This window comes from Cervus elaphus, chromosome 21, assembly GCF_910594005.1.
Source record: "Cervus elaphus chromosome 21, mCerEla1.1, whole genome shotgun sequence".
Classification (NCBI taxonomy): Eukaryota; Metazoa; Chordata; class Mammalia; order Artiodactyla; family Cervidae; genus Cervus; species Cervus elaphus.
The window spans coordinates 33,627,227-33,636,426 of record NC_057835.1 but is presented as its reverse complement, the minus strand read 5'-3'; the positions used below and the strand labels follow the sequence as shown (position 1 = coordinate 33,636,426).

At 40.7% G+C, this 9,200-nt stretch overlaps 1 non-coding gene across 1 annotated transcript; it reads right to left on the bottom strand.

Moving 5' to 3' along the window:
* Positions 1-8,814: 8,814 nt before the first annotated feature.
* Positions 8,815-8,886, bottom strand: TRNAY-GUA. Its single transcript has one exon. It is a non-coding gene; the product is annotated as a tRNA-Tyr (tRNA).
* Positions 8,887-9,200: the final 314 nt, after the last annotated feature.

Below are 9,200 nucleotides of genomic sequence, written 5' to 3'. Positions count from 1 at the left end.
AGAGTCATGACTGATTCAGAAGTCTGAAATCTGACATTTGCCCTCTGATATGGCAATTGCCTTGTATAGTGAAGATACTGACTGTGGGGTACAAGGACACTTCAAGAGAAGAGAATGGCATGAGCAAAGGTGTTGGGGTGGAAAATTCACTCATTTAATCTTTCAGTGTGTGTTTGCTGATTTTCCACTTTAGGTAAGACACCATTCGAGATACTGTGGCTACAGTAGTGGATGACATAAGACATTATTATTAAGAGTTGGTTAGGGAAAGGGAAAGGGGATGAGAAGAAAAGGTTGAAGCAACAATCATATTACAGAAATGAAATTGGCAAGGCTTTGTTACCAACTAGATCTGGACAGTGAGGATAGCAAAGGGTTTTGCACCCAAATGACCAGCAAGACAGTGGTGTCTTTAGCATAAGGAGAACAGAGGAAGAAAGTTGGGTGGGGAAGATGACCATTTCCACTGTAGATTTAGTGAGTTTAAGGTTAAAAGGGGCAACTTGCTGCAGAAATCTCGGAGGCAGTCAGAAACGAGGGGCTGAAACGTGAGAGAACCGTAGGACGGAAGACGGGAGTAGAGATTTTGGCGTCATGTTCATAGAAGTAAGACAGAGCAAAGCAGTGGAGAAATGGCCATGGTGGAGGGATGCGTGTTGTCTGAGTGTGTTAGGCTACCATATAGACTGATGAGAAAAGGGTCCAACAGAGATCTTTGCAGAACATCTGTGTTTAGGAATCCAGAGAGATCACTTATGTACATAAATAAACATCGCATCATGCACAAATGGGAATGCCTTAAGAGAAGCACGGATGGTCCTACAGGACCTTGTAAGAGAGATTGCTTCCAGCTGAGAAGTTCAGGAAAGGCTTCCTTGAAGATGGACATGTAAACTGCATCATCTGATGTGTAGGATTCGAACTTGGGGAACCTTCAAACTTCCAGCCACCGGGTGGGAAGGAATGGGTGCTCAGATCAGAGGGAATATTGTGAGCAAAGAGGTGGAGAAAAAAGGGCAAGGTGCTTGTGGGAAGAACAGTTTAGAATGCTAGAACGAGGGCTCTGAGGGTACCAGTTACTCCAAAGTCCTGTGAGTTTAACTGAAGCGGGAGCATTCTCTTCTCTCACTGTCATTTCTAGTCACTTATTTTCCAGAACAACTGGTATTTTTTTTCTCTGATAACATTTATTCATGCCTATGTAAAACATTTTTAATTTCTACTTCTTTGAGAATTTTCATCATTGCTGCATTTATTATAAGCCTGAAGAGTGTGATTTCATTTAAACATGATGGAGTGAGGAGGGACGACTTAGGTTTATTTGGCAGGTGAAGCTCTCCACAGATTAAGGAAAACATTCCTTCCAACTGAGGAAGACTTTCTCAGAGGAAGTCTTTATTCATGAGGAAGATTTTCATGAGACTGAACTTTGTCTAACATAAGAGCAACCTGTTTCTTGTGGCTTTGCTCCAGAGGTTTTTTTTTCTTTTTAACCTTTGGTTGTTTGTTTGGGGAGGTGTTTTTTTTTTTTTTTTTTTTTGTAAAGTGCTCCTTTGGTTTAAAGCTTTTATTAGTATTTTGTTTGGCTTTACAGATAATTGGTTCCTTTGTCTTCCCATGTGTATGCATACTGCAGTCTACTTGTGCTGATTTGTGGACTGTATGTTTTATCATAATTGCCAGTAGGGACATTTTGTTGTCATTCAGCGGCTCAGTCGTGTCCAACTCTTTTGCAACTGCAGGGACTATAGCCCACCAGGCTCCTTCTGTCCAAAGGATTTCCCAGGCAAGGATACTGGAGTGGGTTGCCATTTCCTTCTCCAGAGGATCTTCCCAACCCAGGGATTGAACCCGCATCTCCTGTATTGCAGGTGGATTCTTTACCATTGAGCTACTAGGGAAGCCCAGTAGGGACATTGCAATTATAGTATTTTGCCTGCTGGCAAATACATTTCATTTTCTAAAGTCAATGACCATTATTTCTAATTATATTCACTTACTCCCAAATGAACAGATGTCTCTTTAAAATTAGCTGAATTTTGAATACTGACTTCTTTTACTCTAAGAATTGTGAAGTTTTACTAATTCTTAAATAATATGAGATTTCTAAATCCTATAAGTAGAATAATTATTTTGTTTGCATTTTAAAAATTGATTTGATACTGCTAGCATACATAACATTTTGTTATACCTTATAAAAACTTAATTATATAAGTTGCTTACCTAAAAAAATTAATCCTGAGATTTTTCAATAGCAATTTCATTCCTCAACTTTAGAGTTATTTTAGGATTTGAGCTATGAATAAGATGTTCTAAATGGATGTTAACTAGTTGATTCAGAAACTCTGGCTGGTATCTGCTCTAAAGAAGTTCAGGGGAGGAGGGATTCCCTGGTGGTCTAGTGGTTAGAAGTTTGCTGCCGTGGGCCCAGGTTCGATCCCTGGTCAAGGAACTAACACCCCACAAGCTGTATGGCATGGTCAAAAAAAAGGTTCAGGGAATGTGAGAGAACCCATGACTGTATGATATTTAACTTGAAAAGGGGATGGCGTTTTTCAGGCTTAGATGGTTATCTTTAAATTCGCTCTACATAAATTTGCATAGCAACACCTCCAGAGATGCTCAAAGGCACCACCATCTTTCTTCTGGGCTTTTTAAAAAGCTTTTTAATCCATCTCCTTGCTTCCACTTTTCATCTAGAAACCATCATCTACAGAGCAGCCAGAGAGATCTTTAAAACATATAAATCAGAGAATATCACCGCCCTGACTAAACAAAACAATAGAACATTCCAATGGTTTCCCATCACACTTAGAATAGTATCCAAATCCTTAACCAGGCCTACATTGATTTGGTCTCATGTCCCTTCCCTGCTTCCCAATCATTGTGTTCCCTCTACATTGGCTGGCCTTATTCATGTGCTAGGTGTTTATCCTGGTTCCCTCTATCAAGAAAGCTCTCTGTACTCACTAATCCTTGCCTAGCTTACTTCCTGACTTCATTTAAGACTCAGTTCAAATGTCATCTTTTCAAAGATGCCTTTCATAAGTCTCTTTATACCACTTTCTAAAACATTCCCTGTTTTATTTTTCTTCACACACCTAAAACTAGCTTGTTATCTTGTGTTATGTATTTATTTATCACTCTTCTCCATTAGAGTTTCCACTTCATTCAGACAGGAACCTTTCTCTATCTTATTTTATCTCTATTGACCAGAGGAGGGCTTAACACAAAATAGTCACCCAACCATCATTTAGTGAATAAACAAATGAATGAAAAAGCTAGAACTGAAAACATTTTTAAGGACCCGTTACCCCACCCCAAGTATTATAATTTTGATAAAAGCCCTGAATATTTGTTTCCTAAGACTGCCACTCAAAGTCTCACAGACTGGGTGACTAACGGTAAATTTTATGTTATGCTGTATACACTGGGTGGCTTAAAACAGGAGAAATTTATTTTCTCACAGTTATGGAGACCAGAAGTCCAGAATCAAGGTGTCTGCAGAGCTGGTTCCTTCTTGCGCTCTGAGGAAGAATCCGTTTCATGTCTCCATCCTAGGATGTTCCATGTCATCTACCTAGGAACTCCTGGTGACAGCCAGTAATCCTCGGCATCCCTTGACTTGTAGAGGCATCTGTCCAGCCTTTGTCTCCATCTTCACACAGCCTTCTCCCTGTACCTGTGTCTTCACATGACTGTCTTCTTCTTCGTTTTAATATTTATATATTTCTCTGCACCAGGTCTTAGATCCAGTATATGAGATCTTCAGTTTGTGGCACGTGGGATTCAGCTCCCCAACCAGAGATGGAATCCTGGCCCCTGCACTGGGAGCGCAGAGTTTCTTATAAAAACACCAGTAATAATGGATTAAGGGCCCATCCTAATTCATTGTGACCTAATTTTAATTTGAATTTAACTATATCTGTAATGACCTTGGGGCTTCCTGGGTGGTGCAGTGGTAAAAATCTGCCTGCCAGTGCCGGAGACACAGGAAACACAGGTTTGATCCCAGGGTCGGGAAGATCCCTTGGAGGAGGGAATGGCAACCCATTCCAGTATTCTTGCCTGGAACATCTTATGGACAGAGAAGCCTGGCGGACTACAATCCCTGGGGTCACACAGAGTCGGACACGACTGAGCACGTATTGACCTCATTTCCCAAAAGGATCACATTTTTTAAGTACTGGAGGTTATGATTCAATGTATTTTTTGAGGGAGAGGGGCAAGGAGGAGGGAGGAGCTGGCATAATTCAACCATAATACTCTGCAACTAACTGCTTTAAGATATTAAATATCTCATTGCTTGAGATATCTCATTATTTTTAAGATGATATTGGACCCTAAGACAAGACACTGGAATTAATAATAATACCAGAGCTTTCTTTAAATCTGTTATTATTTCATATAAAAATGATAGTTAACAAGTTCCAAGATGCTTTTTAGTTGGAGAAACATTTAGTAATTAATTTTAATTCCACTTTAAAGGTTTGTGTGCCCAGTCACTCAGTCATGTTCACCTCTTTTGTGACCCCATGGACTGCAGCCTGCCAGCCTGCAGGAGGAGGCTTGCAGGGATTCTCCAAGCAAGAATACAGGAGTGGGTTACCATTTCCTATTCCAGGAGATCTTCCCAACCCAGGGATTGAACCTGTGTCTCCTGTGTCTCCTTCACTGGTAAGCGGATTCTTTACCACTTAAGTCACCTGGGAAGCCCCCAAAGAGTTTGCTGTTCTGAATAACATTCATTCCATTCAAAATTTTACATTATTATTGTATGGGGTGTGAAGGAAAGGGGCCTATTCTTTATAACTATTCTCCTTCAGAGATAGCAAGAGAGAATGGTAATATTTTAAAAAACAGAAAGTTAATCTCAGGGAGGCATACTCTTAAATATTTATATTGTAACTAGAGACCAAAATTTGTGCTTCACATTTGCCAGTGCTCCCACGTCCCTTAATTGAACAGATGGGTTTTATACTGTGCCTTTAAAAAAAAACAAAAAATAAAAAATTCCCCAGCTAACTTGATTAGTTGTTTTTTTTTTTTTTAACCTCAAGTGTGGACATGAACTTAGAAGAATTGGCCTTCCATGAAACATCTCCTACTTCAATTCAAGGTACACAGAAATTGAAGAACATAATTGTATTAGTTTCCTTAGGCTGCGATAAATTGTGTGACAAATTACCATAAACTGGGTGACTTAGAAAAACAGAAACATATTCCTTTCATAGTTTTAGGGGCTTGAAGTTCAAAATCAAGATGTTGGCGAAGCCATGCTCCCTCTGAAGTCTCTGGAAGAGAATTTGTCTAATTCCTCTCTCTTAGCTTTTGGTGGTCACTGGCAGTCCTCGATGTTTCTTGGCTTGTAGACTTAACACTCCAATCTCCATCTCTGTCTTCACATGTCTTTCTTCCCTGTGTTTATGTGGACCTCCAAACTCTCGTCTTCTTATGAGAACACTAGTTGTCGGGAATCAGGCCCACCCTAATCCCGTACGGGCTTATCTTAACTTGACTAAACATGCAAAGACTCTATTTCCAAACAAGGTCATGCATGCTAAGTTGCTTCAGTTCAGTTCAGTTCAGTTCAGTTGCTCAGTTATGTCTGACTCTTTTGAGACCCCATGGACTGCAGCATGCCAGGCTTCCCTGTCCATCACCAACTCAAACTCATGTCCATTGAGTCGGTGATGCCATCCAACCATCTCATCCTCTGTCGTCCCTTTCTCCTCCCATCTTCAATCTTTCCCAGCATCAGGGTCTTTTCCAATGAGTCAGTTCTATGCATCAGGTGGCCAAAGTATTGGAGTTTCAGCTTCAGCATCAGTCCTTCCAATGCATATTCAGGACTGACTTCCTTTAGGATGGACTGGTTGGATCTCCTTGCAGTCCAAGGAACCCTCAAGAGTCTTCTCCAACACCGCAGTTCAAAAGCATCAATTCTTGGGTGCTCAGCTTTCTTTATAGTTCAACTCTCACATCCATACAGGACTACTGGAAAAACCATAGCTTTGACTAGATGGACCTTTGTTGGCAAAGTAATGTCTCTGCTTTTTAATATGCTATCTAGGTTGGTCATAACTTTTCTTCCAAGGAGCAAGTGTCTTTTAATTTCATGGCTACAGTCACCATCTGCAGTGATTTTGGAGCCCCCCAAAATAAAGTCTGTCACTGTTTCCATTGTTTCCCCATCTATTTGCCATGAAGTGATGGGACTGAATGCCATGATCTTAGTTTTCTGAATGTTGAGTTTTAAGTCAAATTTTTCATTCTTCTCTTTCACTTTCATCAAGAGGCTCTTTAGTTCTTCTTTGCTTTCTGCCATAAGGGTGGTGTCATTTCTGCATACCTGAGGTTATTGATATTTCTCCCAGCAATCTTTATTCCAGCTTGTGCTTCATCCAGCCCAGCGTTTCTCATGATGTACTCTACGTAAAAGTTAAATAAGTAGGGTGACAATATACAGCCTTGATGTTCTCCTTTTCCTATTTGGAACCAGTCTGTTGTTCTATGTCCAGTTCTAACTGTTGCTTCTTGACCTGTGTACAGATTTCTTAGGAGGCAGGTCAGGTGGTCTGGTATTCAGTAAGTTGCTTCAGTTGTGTCTAACACTTTGCTACCCCATGGACTGTAGCCCACTAGGCTCCTCTGTCCACAAGATTTCTCAGGCAGGAATACAAAGTGGGCTGCCATTTCTTTCTCCAGAGGATCTTCCCGACCCAGGGATCAAACCTGTGTCTCCTACATCTCCTGCATTGGCCAGTGGGTTCTTTACCACTAGCATCACCTGGGAAGCCCCAGGAAGGTCATAAGTACCAGGAGTTAGGGCTTCAACATCTCTTTAGGGGAACATAGTTGAACTCACTATAATTATTTTAATTTTTAATGAGAAAAATAACACATAGTTTTTAGAGTTCAGTAGTTGTACTATATTACAATAAACCCAGGAGCATATTGTTCCATTTCAGTATTCTACCAATTCCTGTTCTGCTGAGGCAAGAATGTTAACTGTTTTAAATTGCTTCTTACAATATTTTAATACTGCAAATATTAAAATATTGTAAAAAATTAAAATATTTTAATATTTTAAATGCTCCTTACAGGCTTCCCTGGTGACTCAGACTATAAAGAATCTACCTGCAATGTAGGAGACCCGTGTTCCATCTCTGGGTCAGGAAGATCCCCTAGAGAAGGGAATGATTACCCACTCCAGTATTCTTGCCTGGAGAATCCGATGGACAGAGAAACCTGGCAGGCTATAGTTCATGGGGTCACAAAGAGCCAGACATGACTGAGCAACTGACAGGCACTTACAATATTTAGCTCCCTGTTATTAGTTCACATATCAATTTTAGATATTGTCTATTAATATTCTACTGTGAAAGGTGAAAATTTATCTTTCTAATACCACCCAGATAAACACAATTCATCCCCTCCCATCCGTCAGTCTAGTTATAACACCATATTTTTGTTAAATCAGTATTCAGGGCCTATATTATTATGAATATGTAACTATTATTTATAGGGGACCCATATAGTATATGATGATTAAATCTATATTCTCATACATTTTTTTCCCCCTGGTGTTAATAATTGTATTTTTCTTTTGCTTAGTGTTCTATGTAGTATTAATAAATTTATTCCAGAACTCTGCCAGAGCTTCTGTCATTGTGTTCAGCCTCTTCAGGTCATCTCTTAGTTTCACTTTCATCTCAGAGCCCCCATACTCCGGCTCCTACATGGCCTGGTTGCTCTCTTGGCTTTCTCTTTGGGCTTTCCTGGTGGCTCAGATGGCAAAGAACCTGCCTGCAATGTGGGGAGACCCAGGTTTGATCCCTGGGTCAGGAAGATCCCCTGGAGAAGGGCATGGCAACCCACTCCAGTATACTTGCCTGGACAATCCCATAGACAGAGGAGCCTGTCGGGCTACAGTCCACAGGGTCACAAAGAGTCAGACACGACTGAGCTACTAACACTTCACTTTCAACACTTTCTCTTTATTGAGATGGCACTTTTTATGTGACCTGCTTTTATTTCCATTCCCTGGAAGATTTTAAGATTTTATTTTTGTCCCCATTATACTGAAATGTCACGATATACCTTGGTGTAGGTCTTTATCCATTCTTCTAGGCACAAATGTGGCTGCTTCCATCTGGAAATTCAGTTCAGGTAGATTTTCCTGAATTATTTCTTCCCTGTAATTTTCTCAATCATGTCTTCCCGACCATTTTCATTTTGGATGATAAATACCTTGGTCTGGGACTCCCATATCAGTATCTTTTCTTCCACTGTCAGTATCTTTTTTTGAATGGTGTTTATTTGGGGTCTGCTGGATCTCTGTTGCTGCATTCAGGCTTTCTCTAGCTGTGGGGAGTGGGCGCGCTCTCTCCAGTTGTGGCGCTGAGGGTCTGTCACTGCTGTGGCTTCTCTTGTTGTAGAGCACAGGCTCCAGGGGCACACGGGCTTTAGTAGTTTTGGCTTGGGGCTCCAGAACCCGGGTTCATTAGCTGTGGCACACAGGCTCCGTTGCCCTGTGGCATGTGGCATGTGGGATCCTCCCGGACCAGGGATCGAATCAGTGTCCCTTGCATTGCAAGGCAGATTCTTAACCACTGGACCACCCGGGAAGCCCCCATTATCTGAATCTTTAATTTTTTGTCTTACTTTTGGGAGCCAGCGAACCTGTGAAGTTGCTCAGTCATGTCCGACTCTTTGCGACCCCATGGACTGTAGCCTACCAGGCTCCTCCATCCATGGAATTTTCCAGGCAAGAGTACTGGAGTGGGTTGCCATTTCCTTTTCCAGGGGATCTTCCCGACCCAGGGATCGAACCCAGGTCTCCTGCTTTACAGGCAGATGCTTTACCGTCTGAGCCACCAGGGAAACTACTTTTGGGAAGATATCTTCAACTTTAGTTTCTATAACATCCATTAAATATTTAATTTTTCCTATCACAGTTTTTAATTTTAAAAATTATTCCAGTTTTTCTGTTATATCGTATTTTTGTATATTATAAATCCTCAGCTCTCCAGTGATATTATTGGGGTTTTTTTTTGAAAAAGGATTCTCTCTATTGTTTCTGTTTCCTCTTGTTTGTTTTTTCATTTTTCATTTCATTGTCTCTCATTTTATGGGATTTATTTAAATTCTGATTGTGCTTGATTGTTCTTTCGTATTTAAGAATGAGACACTGATAT